This window comes from Myotis daubentonii, chromosome 15 (genome assembly GCF_963259705.1).
Source record: "Myotis daubentonii chromosome 15, mMyoDau2.1, whole genome shotgun sequence".
Lineage (NCBI taxonomy): Eukaryota > Metazoa > Chordata > Mammalia > Chiroptera > Vespertilionidae > Myotis > Myotis daubentonii.
In genome coordinates this window covers 43,108,437-43,126,516 of record NC_081854.1, presented here as the reverse complement: position 1 = coordinate 43,126,516, position 18,080 = coordinate 43,108,437, and the positions used below count along the sequence as shown (strand labels likewise).

The 18,080-nt window shown below is 36.6% G+C and overlaps 1 long non-coding RNA gene across 1 annotated transcript in view; it reads left to right on the top strand.

Moving 5' to 3' along the window:
- Positions 1-18,080, top strand: part of LOC132217401 (uncharacterized) — a 180,027-nt gene that overhangs the window by 105,527 nt on the left and 56,420 nt on the right. The window contains exon 3 of the long non-coding RNA XR_009448888.1: positions 1,740-1,804. This is a non-coding gene — a long non-coding RNA (uncharacterized LOC132217401). The remainder of the gene's footprint in view (positions 1-1,739; positions 1,805-18,080) is intronic.

Sequence of the window (18,080 nt, the reverse complement as noted above, 5' to 3'; positions counted from 1 at the left end):
TTTATAATGCTTCTCCATTAGAGAATAGTATTACACCTCCCCCCCCCCCCTCACAAATTAACTTTCAGCATGTATGCACAGGTCAATGAGGAAGACCTGATAAATAACCCCCTTTGGATTTTAAAAACTATTTCATCATTAATATTAATTAACACTTTACAGTGTCTTCTCTGTGAATGATTATGAAAGCATTTCCCAAAAGATAGGAGAAATACACTCCACGAACTCCAGGAATTTGCAATTTGGGAAATTATTTCTATGTTCCATTTAGGTAAGAGAAATATCCTTTGTTTGATGTCTTCAGCTTGAATTAATGTTTCTCTAGCTTTTATTTATTTTGTAGGAGGGTGCATCATAGACTAAGAGAAAAGCAAAATTTTACTTTATTGTTAATATGAATGTATGCACCTTTATGATATGAACCATCTACATATTTTATAGGTGGCCGAGATAATATTAAGATTGTAATTGGAAGTCTGGGTTGCAATTCAAATATTTTGATTCTCAGTTTACTAGACCACATACATTGGTAATGATTGCAGGTTTTTGTGACTGTTGTTTGAAATGGTTGCTGACTTATGTAGGATCTCTTGTAGTTTGAGGGTGGATTTTGGCATGACCTACTTCAATATAATTCCTATTAGTAACTCCATTGAAGTGTTAAATGATAAATCCTTTGAAGTTTTTTCCTTGGGTAATCCTAACTTAACCATATTATGAAAATAAAAATAACTCTCTAAGGAGGCAGGAGTGGTGTGTGTGTGTGTGTGTGTGTGTGTGTGTGTGTGTGTGTGTGTGCGCGCGCGCGCTCGCATATATGAGTGTGTTCACACGTGCACACAGTCTTTAGTCCTTCTGAAGAGCAGATACTTTGGGCTTCCTTTTGTCTCTAAGAATATTACTTAAAACTGTAGTCAAAATTTTCCTGTTTAATGCAAGGATTTGTGAGAATGCTTTTTCATTTCAGGGCATGTATATAAAATTCAAATATCGCAACACTTAAAAGAAATGATCCAGTTTTACCCTAAAGCAGAGTGACAACACATCTTTATCCCACTACAAAGTATCATGATGAGGGTGATTCACTACAATTGTGATAAATGTTGTCAGAAATAAAATAGCTTGTCTCTAAACTTTAAGTGTATTTGCACCTAAAATTTGAGACAGTGGGAATCATCTACAAATAGTATAAGTGATCACCTAATGCGTTCTCCATTGAAAGCAAAGATTACTATGTATCTTGGCTAATTACAGACTGTCAAACCTAGGGATGTTTTGTAGGTCATTGTAGCTGAGAAGGAATATAAAAAAAGAACAAATGATACCACACAAAGAAAATGGATTCTCATTATAACCAAGTGTTTTTTACTGACTGCCTTCTGTTCTTCTCTTCTCTTCTCTTCTCTTCTCTTCTCACCTTCCATCTGCCTGTACATCTCTCCATTTCAGGAGAAGGAGTTAACACCATTATGATTTTTTTCTCTAATCAAGCTCCATACTCTCTTATGCGAACAATGAGGTGACAACCCAGTTGTACTAATGTAGTCTCACATGTGGAGATTCTTTAGCTATCTTGTCTATTGAGGGTTTGCTTTTTCCTTTTACAATCTTCTTTAGCTGAGGAAGAATTAACTCATAATCTACCTTAATTTTCACAAGCAAAGGTAAAAGTTGTTGTTTTAAAATAAGCCATCTTATTTTCAATAGCTAAAATTAGATGATTTACTTTTCCCCATCAGGGTAACCTGGATTCTCCTGTCTTTTGAAATGGAAACTGTCCTAACCCCATAACCTCAACACCACTGTGAGTAAAACTCTTTCTAATTATATGGCTGTGTAGTGTGCCCATTAGCATTGCTAATCAGCCTACTGCAGTGAATTTGTATCTTCAATACTGATGTTCATAGACTGTCCATTGACATAATTGCACCTCTGCACCAGTGCTTAGATGCTAGTGATTTAAAACCACCAGTCTGAAATTCATAGTGCATACCACAGTATATTATTTAGTATAATTTTGTCTCACTAACTTGAGTTTCCATAAGGTTTATTTATCCAAAGTGTTCATGGTGCCTAATGCTATGTTATACTGGATCTTTAACTAAAAAAGAAAATGTTTTTATTAAAGACTTGATCTCACTTGTTTTTTCTGTATATTTGTTTCTTTTCTGATTGGAGGCAATCATCTCTTCTGGGGAGATGTTGATTAATCTATATTAAAGAATAGCTGATGATTTTTCAAAATCACTTTCAAAAAGTCTGTGTGAGATCATTATTGTTATAAATAAATATTTATTAAATGTCCATTGGGTCGTGACATTTTACTAGGTTTTACAGAGATTTTACTGACGATAAACAATGGTATATAACATCCAGAGGTAGGCTAAGGTATAAAAGGGAGAGGATTTGTGTGAATATAGTTTTATACATATATAAATATGAAGAAAATTATTGGATAATTACATCGATGGATATTTTGAGCAGATATATGGTATACCCCTAATGCATGTGAATGGGACAGAAATATGATGAAAGAGTATATAGGGAGAAATTTCTATATTTACTTCTGCAAACTAAAACAAATCTTCATGTAAAATCTAGCATCAACCTATGAACCAGGAGGTCACAGTTCAATTCCTCGTCAGAGCATATGCCTGGTCTGTGAGCTCAGTCCTCAGTGTGGGGCATGCAGGAGGCAGCCGATCAATAATTTTCTCTCATCATTGATGTTTCTATCTCTCCCTCTCCCTTTATCTCTGAGATCAATAAAAAACAAATAGCATGAGGTGTAATAAATAAATCAAACCCACATGTAACCATAGTTGGCAGTATATTTTAAAATGAAAAGATTCTGAATATAGGGAGATCAGACACGTTGTTGCATTAGCCTAGACATAATGGTCTTATCAATTGAAAAATAGTTCAGAGAATTGTTGTAAGAATTGCTGACAGCAGAACTAGTGACTTTTGTAGTCTGAAAAAAATCTTTATTATCAATAGTGTTAGAACCTTTAACAAAAATGGAAGAATATGGCCTCTGGTCTTTCCCCTTAGGTGTATGAATTCTCATGACATATTGCAAAGGGACAGATTGTTACCCACATTTAAGGTAGGTCAACTGCCTTTATGTTAAAGAAAAAAAACGGCAAATGATTCAAGATAAGTACTGAGAGCATTAGGGCATTTACCAAGGTACTTGGGATCTTAATATGAAGCTAAAGTTGGAAACAAGTAATTTAGGAATTGTTGGCATCATGACTATGGATATTAAAACTAGCAAGATTAAATAGACTGCACATAGACATTTGCTGGCTATTGATTAAGTAAGGGAAAATAAAGCAGTAAAAGTAAATTGGATGGGAATTGGGTTATGGTATTTAAAATACCCTGGACTTTGAGGTAAAATACAGAAATAAAGAGTGGTGAAACATTCTTCTAATTCAATATTAAATTTAAAGTTAAAAGCAGAATTTTTGAGAGAAAGAGAATAACCATGGTGTCAGTTCATAGAACTGAGTCTGAAGCAGTTTGGAAGGGGGATATTTTATAATAGCATGCTGATTATTCTGTTTCTTAATATTGCAGAAAAGTACAGAAGACTAAAAAGGAAAAAGGGGTATTAATCTTCTAACACCAAAGCTGTTTCATTGATAAAAAATGATGAATCACTTCTTTGTCAAAAGGGAGACTATAATTTTAAATTGACTGAGTTTTATTTTGAGGCACATTGATGATCATAAAGCATCTTTATGTTGATGCTTCTAGCTTGGTTTTTGTTTGTTTATTTTTTACTTTCTATCCTCCCCTACCCAAGTTGATTATTTTTTAAATTAAATTTTTTATTTTGAGATCATTGTAGATTTACATATAGTTGCAATAAATAATATAAAAAGATCCCAAGTCCTCTTTATTCAGTTTTCCCCAGTGGTCATATCTTGCAAGACTATATAGTGCCATATCACAACTGGGACATTGACATTGATGCAGTCGAAATATAGAACATTTCCATGACCACGAGGATCTTTCATGTTTGTTGCCTTTTAAAGTCACACCTACTTCCCTCCTACCTCCAGCCCTCCTTAACTCCTAGCAATTACTAATCTATTCTCCATTTCTATAATTTTTTATTTTAAGAATATTATATAGATAGAATATATGGTATAAAATCTTCCGGGATTGGCTGATTTTTTACTCAGTGTAATTCTCTGGAGATTCATCCAGGTTTTTGTATCAGTGGTTCTTTCCATTTTATTGCCAAGTAGTAGGCAATGGTTGGATGTACCACAGTTTGTGTAACTATTTATTCTTTGAAGAAATCTGCTATTTGGTTTTGAACTATTTCTGAATAAAGCTGCTTATATTGGATTCTTGTGGCTGCCATAAGGAATTACCACAAATTTGAGCTTAAAACAATAGAAATTTAATCTCTCAGTTCTCCAAGGCCCGGAGTCTGAAATCTGGCAGGACCTTACTACGAGAGCTCTAGGAGAGAATCCATTTGCCTTTTCCAGTTTTTGGCTTCCTCATCTTGTGGCCACATCACTCTAGTCTCTGCCTCAGTCTTAACATTGACTTCCTCTCTGCTGTCAAATGTCCTCTGTGTGTCGCCTATAAAGACACTGCATTTGGATTTAGGTCCCACCAGGACAATCCAGAAAGATCTCTTTATGTCAAGATCCTTCATCACAACTGCAAATTCTTCCAAATAAGGGAACATTCACAGGTTCCTGACATTAGGACATGGGCATATCTTTTGGGGAGCCATCATTCAACTCACTGCATTGCTCTAAATACTCATGTACCTGTTTGTTTAAAGTAAGTCTTCATTTCAGTGTGATAAATGCCCTGAATGCAATTTCCGTGTTGTATGGTAATTGCATGGTATATTTTTGTTCTGGAAAATGCCAGACAATTTTCCAAAGTTGCTGTACCATTTTATATTCTCACTAGCAGTGTATGAGTGATCCAGTTTCTCTGCATGCTGAGTAGCATTACATGGTGTTGCCATTTTTTACTTTTGCCATTCTGATCAGTTATAGTGATGTCTTATTGTGGTTTTAATTTACATTTTCTTAATGGTTCATGGCTAATGATTCAGAACATCTTTTTGTGGGCTATTTGCCATCTATAAATCTTCTTGAGAGAAATGTTTCTTCATGTCTGTTGCCCATGTAATCATTAGATTATTTGCTTTTTTAACTGAGTTCTTTACATAATTAGATACAAATCCATTGTAAGATATTTTTCTTCCTTTCTGTAGTTTGTCTTCTTCTTCTTAACAAGGTCTTTTGCAGAGGAAATGTTTTAAATTTTGATCAGATTCATCTGAGCAATTTTTCTTTTCATGGTTCATGTTTTTGGTATCAACTCTAGGAACTCTTTCTGTAGCCCTAGATCTCGAATATTTCCCCCATGACTTTTTCTAAACAATGTTTGTAGTGTTACATTTTACATTTAAATCTGTCGTATATTGTGAATTTTTATAGGTGTGAAACTTTGATTGAAGTTGATTCTTCTGTCTATGCATGTCCAATTGCTCTCCACTGCCATTTGTTGAATTGATGTGCAACTTTGAAAAAAATTAGGGGGGCTGTGTATAATTGTGTGGCTCTATCAATATCTGAGTCCTATTCTGTTCCACTGATTTATATGTCTCTTCTTCCACAAATACTGCACAGTCTTGATTGCTGTAACTATAAAATAAGTCCTAAAACCAGATAGATTAATTCCCACACTTCTTTATTTTTTTCAAAACTGTTTTAGCTCTTGTAGGTTTTTGCTTTCCTATATGAATTTTAGAATAATCTTGTCTATATAAAAACTCTAGGAATTTTATAGTTAACTCTATGTATTAATTTGGGAAGAGTTAGCATCTGTACTCTCTTGAGTCTTCTACTCTATGAACATAGTATGTTTATATTTATTTTTATCTTCCTTGATTTTTTTATCATCATTATGTAGTTTCTAGCATATAAGCCTATATATGTTGTTTTAGATTTTTCTCCTAAGTATTTAATTTTTTTTAACTTATTTTAAATGGTATTATATATTTTTATTCTGTTATGTGTTCATTGTACATAGAAGTACAATTAATTGTTTCCTCTTTTTTTCCATTTTATTTAATTCATTGGGGTGACACTAGTTAACAAAATTATACAGGTTTTAAGTTCACAAATCCACAGCACAGCAGCTATACACTATATTGTGGGCTTAGCACCCCAAGTCAAGCCTCCTTCCATCACCATTTATCCTCCTTATACCTCCACCTTCCTCCACCTCCCAGTCCTTGCCCTGCCCCTCCCCCGGCCCCTGCCCCTGGCAATTGCCACACTGTTTTCTGTGTCCATGAGTTTGTTTATTTTGTATCTTGCTGAATGAACCTAATAGTTTTAGGAGTTTTTTTTGTAGATACCTTGAAGTTTTCTACAGAGATAACCATGTCATGTGTAAATAGTTTTAATTCTTCCTTTCCAATATATATGTATTTCCTTTTCTGGCCTTATTGCACTGGACAGAACATCCAGCACTGTTAAATAAGAGCAATGAGAGCAGATATCTTTATCTTCTTCCAAATCTTAGAAGGAAAATATTCTGATACTGTCTTTGTCTTGTTTGTAATATGGGTAAATCCTACTTCATAACATGAGCTGAAAAATATTCCCTCTTCATTTTTCTGGGATAGATTGTGTAGAATGATGTTAATTCCTCCTTAAACATTTGGTACAGTTACTTTGAAGAGCAGTTTGTTAATATCTAGAAAAGTTGAAAATGCTCATATGTACCTTCATGAAACTAATATATGTCCAAAAAGAAAGTTAAAATTAATGTTCATTGTTACATTGTTAATAATAATGAAAAATTGGGAAAGAGTAATTGTTCATCAATAAGAAAATGAATGAATAAATTTGGGAATATTCATTCAATGGTACCCATATAGCAATTAAAATAAATTAACTTGAACTACATGTGTAATTAGGAATAAAATTTCCAAAACATAATGTTGAGCATGAAATGTTAATGCAAAAGATATGCAGTCTGATATCACTAATATAAACATGAAAAACATGCAACGCATACATGGGGATGATAGACATCAAATTCAGGGTACAATTACATCTAGGGAGGCAAGAAAGAGAGGGAAATGAGGTGTTGAAGGGTTCCCCATAAGGCTTAAACCGTAACTATAATGTCTCTTTAAAATAAATTAAGCAAATTTGGAGACATTAAATTTAACAAAACTAGATAGTGGCTATACAGATGTCCAATGTCATTATTCTTTTGACTTCTTTGTATGTTTGAGATATTTGATAGCCTTTTTAAACAGAAAAAAATATTTTGCTAATGGACCCAGGAACCACATACAGCTTATTTTAGGAATAGAAATCTTAAAGAGGGGTAGTAAAAAATTATCAGAGACAACTGTGAAAGAAAGTGACAGTCAGTGTATGTAACCATCAGTTTTTGCCTATGTGGCTGGCTAATAAGTGCTTAATTTAAACCTCTGTTAGGCTGAGCCTCACATGACTACTAAGTTTTCTCCTTTGCTGTTTCTCTCTCTTTATGTTCCAATGGTCTTTCTTTTCATTTTCCTAGATGTGATGCTATAGTCTAATGTTTTTTTCCTTTCATCTGTTGGTGAGAAGCAGGAACATTCCTTTATTTCAATTGATCTCTTTTCTAAAGTCAAAGGGCACACACGAGCGATTTAAACCAAGTCTCTATGCCTATAAAAATCCTCAAAGACGTGGTATGTGTTTGTCCCCCCCAAAATGGGGGAGGTAACATTTTCAGGATTTTCCTATAGAAGCCAGTTCTCTTTTCCCTTTTATCCCTAGTTTTTCTCACATTGAAAGCTCTCTTTGTTGAAGTTCACTACCAGGACAGGTATGTATATCAAATGTTTGTTATCTATTGAGAGAGCTACTAATTTGATAGTATATAAGCCATAAACATACACACAGAAATCCTTTTTTGATTCCTCTAAGAAAGAATCATTTAATGCAATATATTACAAAGAATCTGATTCTATGAAGATTCTGATTCATCTTAGTAATTGAAGGACTTTGTTAATATATGTCATGGTTTTCCAAGCCAGCACAAGAAGGTAATAGGACAAATTTTCAATAAGCAGTCATATTCAGTTAAGCTCTATAGATTCTTTTATCACCAATAGACAGATCTGTGGCATTTATGTTAGGTGGTGATAACTGCTGTAGAGAAAAATAAATCAAGGTATAGGAGATAGAGAGTGCCAAGGGCTGGGAGTGATTGCTCTTTTATAATGAATGATCAGGGATGATTTCCGAACTAAGAGAGGGAGGCTTGTGATTCTGGGGAAAGAATATTTCAGCTAGAGGGAACAGTGGTTATAGGGCTTTGAAAGTACTGGTAGGTATACTTGGTACATGCAAGGAACGACAAGGAGACCAATGAAGGCTAGAGTGAAGGAGATGAAGAATTATAGGAAATAAGGCCAGAGGGGTGGGGCTTGGGGCGGCCAGCTCAAGTTAGGTCTGGTAAGTAAAGGCAAGGACTTTGGCTTTGACTTTGAATGAGACAGGAAGCCACTGAAGGATTTTGATCAAAGGAGGGACCCGATATAACTTACGTTTTAAAAGGGTCACTTTGGCAGGCAAGATGCTTATTAGTGGCTTTTCCTTTATAATTTGGGGGAATTTTAATGAAATAATGATAGTTAATATTTATGTGCTAATAAATATTAACTATACTGTATTTTTCAAATGTTCATTTATTTAATCCTTTCCACAACCCTGCGAAATAGGGTCATAATTATCTCCCATTTTACTAATGAGGAAAGTGAAACACAAAGAGGTTCAGCAAATCAGTCAAGACTATACAGCCACTAAGTGACAGAGTTTGTATTCTAATTCTAATCCAGGCAGTCAGACTTCATTGCTTCCACTCTTAATTAACAAAAATGCCATACTGCCTCTTGTTCTTCAGGGTGATATTATAAGGAATGTGTGGGTGTGTATTTCTTAAAAATGTTAAAATCCACCAAGGTATTTAAAAACCAATGAAGTAATGAAAAGAATATGATTGCAATAGAAATAAATGCTGTAAGTCGTTTTAGAGGTAGGAGATAGAATTTGGGGCAGATCATTGACTTGTTGGGAGGTGGGGGGAGGAGGGGTGTGAAGAGGAATGGCTTATAACATGTTAGTGCCTGAAGAGAATTTTATATTGAATGAAGAAAATGTCTGTAAATAAGGCTAACTTAATGGATAGGAAAGGATTAATATCTTAGTATCAATATTTGGGCTGGATGAAAATTGATTATTGCTGAATAAAAAATTTGAATAAGATCAGCAAGTATAAAAAACTAGAATAAAAGTTTTTTGTCATCCTATAGATGACTGATCTTCTGACACACCACAATATATTCTGAAAGTACATACTTCAGTAATTCTTTACCTATTTGCTTGATTCAACTTGGTTTCAAGATCACTTCCATTTGAAAGGAAAATGTTTCTAGTGGTGATATAAGACACTTTTTTCCTGTGCAGTATTTAAACTGAGTCATCCAATTTGAGACTATTGTGTCACATTTTCCACCTTTCATTCTCCTCAAGAGGCTGGAGTCAGGAGAAACACAAGTGATGAACATTAGTGGCAGACTGTGTGGTTAGAAGAATCAATAAACCACAGGATACTTCAGATTCTGAAACAGAAAAAAAAAAAAAGAAAAAGAAGAAAAGAAAAAAAGTAGGTGAGGCCACTATGTGGAATCTACAGAAAGAGTGATTGTCTAAAGCTGGTACTCAGAGTTCAAGGACCCAGCCCATAATTAAAGCTTCCCTATCCTATTATAACTCCTTTTATATAGCCATCCTGAGAGAACCCATAACCTTGACTGTATCTGAATGTTTTACAGAATTAATGTCTTACAAAATAACACTGCAGTTTAGTAAAGAAATAAATGCATACTGTGTAATACTTGAATTGTAATTGCTGCAGTGTTAAACAGTCTTGCAGACTCAGATTTTAAGACCTGAAGCCAGTTATTCTAAGCTCTCCAGTCTCTTGTGATGACAAAGCTCCACAACCTCCAACAAACTGATTAGGATTTGTATTATGACTTTTGACTTAAATTCTTTCGTGCCCTAGTCTGGTTTTTAAGTTCATTTTAATTTCTTCTATATTTATTTGTGTAACTCAGACTGTTAAACTTTTACTAGAAGCCTGGTGCACAAAAATTTGTGCACTGGGGGAGGGGTCCCTCAGCCTGGCCTGTGCCCTCTTGCAGTCTGGGACCCTTTGGGGGATGACCACCTTCTGGCTTAGGCCTGCTCCCCGGGAAATTGGGCCTAAGCTGGCAATCAGACATCCCTCTGGTAGCCCGGGAGCCCTCGGGGGAAGTCCACCTGCCAGCGGGGAGCAGGCCTAAGCTGCAGTCTGACATCCTTAGTGCTGCTGAGGAGGCGAGAGAGGCTCCCACCACCACCACTGTACTGGCAGCCATCAGCCTGGCTTGTGGCTAAGCAGAGCTCCACCTGTGGGAGTGCACTGACCACCAGGGGGCAGCTCCTGCATTGAGCGTCTGCCCCCTGGTGGTCAGTGTGTGTCATAGTGACCAGTCATTCCCAGTCTTTAGGGACAGTTTGCATATTACCCTTTTATTATATAGGATAGAGGCCTGGTGCATGGATGGGGGCCAGCTGGCTTGACCTGAAGGGTGTCCCAGATCAGGGTGGGGGTCCTGCTGGGGTGGCTGGCCAGCCTGGATGAGGGGATAATGGGTGTTTGCAGGCTGGCCACACCCCCTTCAGGGTGGGGGTCCCTCCTTGGGTGCCTGGCCAGCCTGGGTGAGGGGCTGATGGCTGTTTGCAGGCTGGTCGAGCCCCCCCAACCCAGTGGGGACCCTCACCCAATGGAGGTTTGGCCAGCCTGGGTGAGGGGCTGATGGATATTTGCAGGCTGGTCAAGCCCCCTCCAGTGGGGACCCTCACCCCATAGAAGTTTGGTCAGCCTGGGTAAGGGGCTGATGGCTGTTTTCAGGCGGGCCACACTCCCTATAGGGTGGGGGGGTCCCCACTGGGGTGCCTGGCCAGCCTGGATGAGGGGCTGAGAGCCATTTTCAGGCTGGCCAAGCCTCCCCATCCCCCACCCCTGGCAACTGAAGCTCCCAGCTTCTCCTTTTTTTCTGTTTTCTTTTTTTATTCTGGGATTTATTTACCTTCTATAATTGAAACTTTGTAGCCTTGAGAGGAGCTCAGAGCCCATCAGGGCGGGCGGGAGGGAAGCTTGGCTTCCTCCATCACCAGGGGCAACCCAGCCTCCTGCTTGCTCCAGCTCTATGGCCACAGCCAGCTGAAAGCAGGTATCTGGGGTTTATTTATCTTCTATAATTGAAACTTTGTTGCTTTGAGTGGAGCTCAGAGCCAGGGCCATGGCAGGCAGGAAGCTTGGTTCCTCCATCATTGGGGCAACCAAGCCTCCTGCTTGCTCCAGCTCCATGGCTGCCGGCCGCCATCTTGGTTGGGTTAATTTGCATATAGTCACTCTGATTGGCTGGTGGGCATGGTCTGAGGCATAACAAAGGTATGGTCAATTTGCATGTTTGTCTTTTATTAGTGTAGATTGCCAGCTCTGTAATTGATCCTTTAATTGAATAGTACTCTGTGAATTCTAGATTAACCAAACAAAAGAGAAGACTAGGAAAACCCTAACAGTGCTACCAGTTATAACATGTCTCTTCTCTTCATTTCGTTAATTCCAGCTTTTATTCACTTAAATCAAGTGGTATTGGCTTATATATTCTCCAGTTTAGTGGGTTGTCTTTTCATTTTATTGATGGTTTCCTTTGTTGTGCAGAAATTTTTTAGTTTGTTTATTTAGCCTGTTTATTTTTTATTTTTTATTTTTTATTTTTTTTAAATCTTTATTGTTCAGATTATTACATTTGTTCCTCTTCCCCCCCCCCATAACTCCCCTCCTCCCAGTTCCCGCCCCACCCTCCGCCCTCACTCCCCACCCACTGTCCTCATCCATAGGTGCACGATTTTTGTCCAGTCTCTTCCCGAATCTCCCACACCCCTTTCCCCCCCCAAGGATAGTCAGTCCATTCCCTTTCTATGTCTCTGATTCTATTATAATCACCAGTTCATTCTGTTCATCAGATTATTCACTTGATTCTTAGATTCACTTGTTGATAGATGCATATTTGTTGTTCATAATTTGTATCTTTACCTTTTTCTTCCTCTTCCTCTTCTTTAAGGATACCTTTCAGCATTTCATATAATCCTGGTTTGGTGGTGATGAACTCCTTTAGCTTTTCCTTATCTGTGAAGCTCTTTATCTGACCTTCAATTCTGAATGATAGCTTTGCTGGATAAAGTAATCTTGGTTGTAGGTTCTTGGTATTCATCACTTTGAATATTTCTTGCCACTCCCTTCTGGCCTGCAAAGTTTCTGTTGAGAAATCAGCTGACAGTCGTATGGGTATTCCCTTGTAGGTAACTGAGTTTCTTTCTCTTGCTGTTTTTAAGATTCTCTCTTTATCTTTTGCTCTTGGCATTTTAATTATGATGTGTCTTGGTGTGGTCCTCTTTGGATTCCTTTTGTTTGGGGTTCTCCGCGCTTCTTGGACCTGTAAGTCCATTTCTTTCACCAGGTGGGGGAAGTTTTCTGTCATTATTTCTTCAAATAGGTTTTCAATATCTTGCTCTCTCTCATCTTCTGGCACCCCTATAATTCTGATGTTGGTACGCTTGAAGCTGTCCCAGAGGCTCCTTACACTATCCTCGCATTTTTGGATTCTTTTTTCATTTTGCTTTTCCGGTTGGATGTTTTTTGCTTCCTCGCATTTCAAATCATTGACTTGATTCTTGCGCTCCTCTGGTCTGCTGTCGGGCGTCTGTATAATATTCGTTATTTCAGTCCGTGTATGCTTAATTTCTAGTTGGTTCCCCAATATAAGATCGAGGGTCTTACTAGTTTCGTGTAGATCTCATTAAGTTTATCGGCAGCTTCTAAACAGTTCTTGAGAGACCTTAAAAGTGTGGTTCTGAACTCTATATCTTCCATTGACAATTTTGTCCTGTTTCTTTGTCTCCGCATTTTGTTATGCTTCCTTGGTGCACCCCCTAGTGGTCTTTGTTCGCAGTCTTATAGTTAAACCTTGATTGTTGTAGCTAATTCCAGGGAGGGTTTTCTGTTTATTTTTTCTTTTGTTTCCCTTGTCCAAGGAGATATAACAAAAAAAGATATTGCTATAAGAAATGTCCAAGATTTTGCTGCCTATGTTTTCTTCTATGATTTTTATGGTTTTAAGCCTAACATTTAAGTCTTTAACCCTTTTTGAGTTTTTTCTTATATATGGTATAAAAAGGTGGTCTAATATCATTTTTTGCATGTATATGTCCAGTCTTCCAAAAACCTTTTGGGGAGGGGGCAATGATTTTATTAATTTTTTAAAAATTTTTATTTTTTTTAAATCATTATTGTTTAAAGTATTATATATATCCCCTTTTTTACCCCATCAGCCCCCTCCAGCCCACCCACACCCCTCCCACCCTAGGCCCTCACCACCACACTGTCTGTGTCCATGGGTTATGCTTATATGCATACAAGGTCTTTGGCCAAAACCATTTATTGAATAGACTATCTTTACCCCATTGTATGTTTGTGCCTCCTTTGTCAAATATTAATTGACCATAACGGTGTGGGTTATTTCTGGGCTTTCTGTTCAGTTTCATTTATTTGTACATCTGTTTTTATGCCAGTACCATGCTGTTTTGATTATTATGGTCTTGTAATATAGTTTGATATCAGGTAGCCTAATTCCTCCAACTTTATTGTTCTTTCTCAAGATTGTTGTGGCTGTTCAGGGTCTTTTGTGGTTCCATATAAATTTTTGGAGTATTTGTTCTAGTTCTGTGAAATATGCCATTGGTATCTTGATAGGAATTGTGTTGAATCTATAGATTGGTTTGGGTAGTGTAGGCCTTTTAATAATGTTAATTCTTCCTATCCATAAACACACTTAAAGCAGATGATATTTTATTGTTTCAGAAATTAAATAGAAAATATGACAGTAGACAGAAGACACTGAGAATGAAGGTGAACTAAATAGTTTAAAAAGACAATCTTTAATTTGAATAGAAGAGGGATATTGATCAGAGCAAATTGATGGAGGTCAATACGAAACTACATGCATGTAGTTCCTCCTTTTATGTATTTAAAATGAATAGCCCTTTAGTTTGCCTATGCAAAGCTTATATTTACTGAGCACCTACTATATGCCCAACAGTACTTTACTTGTCTCAACTTATTTAATCCTCACAACAATTATATGAAATCATTACCATTTTTCCCCCATTTTACAGATGGGTTATTGAAGCACAGAGAATGTAAGTAACTTGGCGAAAATTATATACCTGTGGATAGTGCCGGGTTTCAAACTCAGACACCTAGCATCAGAGCCTGTGCCTTTAACCACTGTGCTAATCAACACTAAGATAGCAATTTTGTTATACAATAAATTTAGTAGTATTTTTACCATGTCTTAATTTGTTTATAAGAGATGAGGATAGTTTAAAGGTAGAGATGTGCCAATGTAAAAGACCTACCACGCATGTAATTGAAGTTTGCTGAGTTGGTAACCATGGTACAGTGTCATATCTGATCATTGAGAAAGAGAAGAGAATTTCATTTCACATTCAAAAACTGTCCCAATCTTAATATTGTTTTATAATATAAATTACTAAAGCTATTTTCTAAATTTATCTTTTAAAACATTTTTGAGAACATAAAATGGAAATGTATACACAGATGAAATTAATAGGAAATACCAGCTGTGGAGGTATCTTCTGTAAATAAAATATGAGAATGAACACTTGGAAGATGATCTAATTTACAACAAAATTTAAATGTTAGTAATAGTTGTGTTTGTTGGTAGGGTTATGAGTGATTTTGAATCTGCTTTCTGCTTTTCTTTATTTCTAATTTTTCTTTTATTAACTTATTTCCCTATTATATAAGTTATTTTTTAAAGCTTCATGAATTTAAAAGAAGAAATTAAATTAAAGAAGATGCCATATTACATTAAAAACCTCATTGAGGCCAGAGAATATATCTCCTACTTCTTATAGCTTCCCACAATACCTATTTTTGCAAATAGCAGCAACCTAATGTGTAATTATTAACACACACACACACACACACACAAATACCTTACTGTGGACTCTTGAATTCACCAGAGAGAGAAGTAAAATAAAATTTAGAAAATTTAGAAGAATCTTCAAAAGCTTGTATATTAGAACAAATATTGGTGAATCATGAAACTTAGAACAGAATAAGAAAAGCCCATAAGTATCAGAGTTCCCTATGCCATTATTATAAAAGTACACCAGCTTTAATTTTCACTAAAATTTGCAATTTGTCAAAAATAGCTCTTGTGATTTCACCAGTTTTTTAAAATGTAAAGATTACTATAAGAAAATTACAAACTGATCATATTCATGAACATAGATATAAAAGTTCTAAACAGATGCCAGCAAATTGAATCCAGCAACATATCAAAATTATTATAAACTAGAGGCCCAGTGCACGACATTCGTGCACTGCGAGGGGAGGTCCCTCAGCCCGGCCTGTGCCCTCTCGCAGTCCTGGGCCCCTCACTCCTTATCGCCCACTTGCTCGTTGCTCCTTACCACTCGGCTCGCTGCTCCTTAGCTCTGCTGCAGAGGCAGGAGAGGCTCCCGCCACCGCTGCTGCGGTTGCCAGCTGTGAGCTTGGCTTCTGGCTGAGTGGTGCTCCCCCTGTGGGAGTGCACTGACCACCACGGGGCAGCTCCTGCATTGAGCATCTGCCCCCTGGTGGTCAGTGCGCATCATAGCAACTGGTCATTCCAATGGTCGATTTGCATATTAGGCTTTTACTATATAGGATTATGACCAAGTAGAATTTACTCCAAGAGCACATAGGTGGTTTAACATTTCAAAATCAATCAATGAATGTATCATTGATTTTCATATTAACAGGGGGGAAAAAGAGAATCACATGATCATCTTGGTAGGTTTTTTTTAATCTTTCATAAACTTTAATACCTATTCATAATAAAAACTAGGCATAGAAAGAAACTTTTTAATCTGAGCAAGAGGATCTACAAAATTCACAACAAATTATTCAAAACAAGACAAAGATGGCTGTTATCATTTCTGTTTAGTATTGTACTGGAGGTACTGGCTAGTACAAGAAAATGAAATCAAAAGCATATAGTATTGGAACAAAAGAAATTTAAAATGTCATTATTCATAAATGACATATTAGTATACATGAAAAATCCAAATGAATCTACAATCTTCATGTCTTTGGGATAGACCATATTTCTTTAATAGAATACAAAGTGCTAACTACAAAGAAAAAACAGACTCATTGAATTATATAAAAGGATACTCTTAAAAAGATATAAAAGGCATACCACAATCTAGAAAATATTTACAAAAGATAACCTGACAGCCTTGGCCGGTGTTCCTCAGTAGTTAGAGTCAGCCTGTGCACCAAAGGGTCTTGGGTTTGATACCTACCTAGTCAAGGGCACATACCTGGCTTGCAGGTTCGATCCCTGGCCCTGGTTGGGGCACAAGCAGGAGGCAACTAATCAATGTCTCTCTCACATTGATGTTTCTGTCCCTCTTTTATCTCTCTCTCCCCCCTCCCTTCCTCCTTTCCACTCTCTCTAAAAATCAATGGAAAAAGTGTCTGCAGGTGAGGATTGAAAAATGAAAAACAACAATCTGACACATGACATATCCATAATATACATATAATTCCTACAAATCAGCAAGAAAAAGTCAGATAACCCAATAGAAAAGTAGACAAAAGACTTAAATAGATGCCTTCACAAAAGAAAATACGTAAATGGCAATAAACATATGCAAAAATGCTCTCAATCTTATTAGACATAAGGGAAACCAAAAGTTCGCAAGAAAAAAGCAATTGGCATTCTCATACACTGCTTGCTGGAGTATAAATTGATAAAAACCACTGTGGAAAACTTTGGCAACAACTACAAAAACAAACATATGCATATCCTCTACCCAGCAGTTCCACCCCAAGGTAAATACATGTTCACCAAAGACATGTTCTAGAATGTTTATTGCACATATTTATAATGTCCCAGTACCAGAAACAGCCATCCTTCAACAGTAAAATGGATGACTGAATTGTGGTTTAGTGACACAGTGGAACACTATAGCAAAGGTTGTTAAACATTTTTTTATAAAGAGCCACATAGTAACTGTTCTAGACTTTGTATGCCCTAGAAGTTTCTACCCGAGCAACTTGACTCTGTCGTTGTTGTGCATAGCTATATTTCCCCACACACAAAAGGACTTTACTTATGGACACTAACATTTCATATAGTTTTCATATCATGAATATTATCTCTTGATTTTTTATCTCACGGATCATACCAAAACATATTTGGCCCACTGGCCTTCGTTTGCTGACCTCTACTCAGCAAAAGAATGTAAAACCACAACTGCATGCAGCAGTGTGAATTAATTTCACATAATTTTGAGTGAAACATTTAGACACAAAGTAGTGCATGTTAGATGATTCCATTTATATAAACTTCAAAAATAAGCAGAATTAATCTATGCTGTTTGAAGTCATGATAGAGGCTCCCCTTGGGGTAGTTGGTAGTGACTGCCCAAGAATGGTTTCTGGAACATTAGTAAAATATTCCGTTTCTTAGTCTGAATGCTGGTTATACACGTGTGTACAATCAGTGAAAAGTCATATATTACATTTTGATTTGTACATTTTTCAGTATGTATATTCCTTGAATTAAATACTATATTAAAATGGGAAACTATTACATGTTATTGAAGAAGGGAAAGGAAGAGGTACATACTACAGTATCTACCAGGGTGTGGGTTGGGAATGATAGAAAAAGCACAGCAATCAATGGTAAAAATTTTTAAAATAATCACTGAACAAGTTTTAAGTAATTATATCAGTGACAAACAAAATTTCATAACCAAAGAGGGCCTGTGAAGATGAAATGACATTATAAAATGGCTGGAGTTTTTAACTTCTTTCCAAACTCTGTC